Source organism: Arachis hypogaea, chromosome 12 (genome assembly GCF_003086295.3).
Source record: "Arachis hypogaea cultivar Tifrunner chromosome 12, arahy.Tifrunner.gnm2.J5K5, whole genome shotgun sequence".
Classification (NCBI taxonomy): domain Eukaryota; kingdom Viridiplantae; phylum Streptophyta; class Magnoliopsida; order Fabales; family Fabaceae; genus Arachis; species Arachis hypogaea.
In genome coordinates, this window is record NC_092047.1 from 67,150,178 (window position 1) to 67,150,800 (window position 623).

The following is a 623-nucleotide window of genomic DNA, read 5'->3' on the forward strand; positions in this document are numbered from 1 at the left end:
TCAATATTTTGTTCTGAGCCAATATGGCATTCAGAGTATCAATTTCAAGAACTCCTTTCTTCTGAGGTATCCCATTACTCACAGGATTCCTCTCAGAAGTGTACATGAACTGGTTATTAGCAACCATGTCAATAAGTTCTTGAGCTTCTGCAGGCATTTTCTTTAGGTGAATGGATCCACCTGCAGAAGTATTCAATGACATCTTAGCTAATTCAGACAGACCATCATAGAATATATCCAGGATGGTCCATTCTGAAAGCATGTCAGAAGGACACTTTTTGGTCAGTTCCTTGTATCTCTCCCAAGCTTCATAGAGGGATTCGCCTTCTTTCTGTCTGAAGGTTTGAACATCCACTCTAAGCTTACTCAGCTTTTGAGGAGGAAAGAACTTGGCTAAGAAAGCCTTGACCAGCTTATCCCAAGAGTTCAGGCTATCTTTAGGTTGAGAATCCAACCATACTCTAGCTCTGTCTCTTACAGCAAACGGGAAAATCATGAGCCTGTAGACTTCAGGATCTACTCCATTAGTCTTAACAGTATCACAGATCTGCAAGAATTCAATTAAGAACTGAAAAGGATCTTCAGATGGAAGTCCATGAAACTTGCAGTTTTGTTGCATCAGA

At 40.4% G+C, this 623-nt stretch overlaps 1 non-coding gene across 1 annotated transcript; it reads left to right on the forward strand.

The window, feature by feature from the left end:
- The first annotated feature begins 256 nt into the window (after positions 1-256).
- Positions 257-364, forward strand: LOC112732024 (small nucleolar RNA R71). Its single transcript, XR_003167766.1, has one exon. It is a non-coding gene; the product is annotated as a small nucleolar RNA R71 (small nucleolar RNA).
- Positions 365-623: the final 259 nt, after the last annotated feature.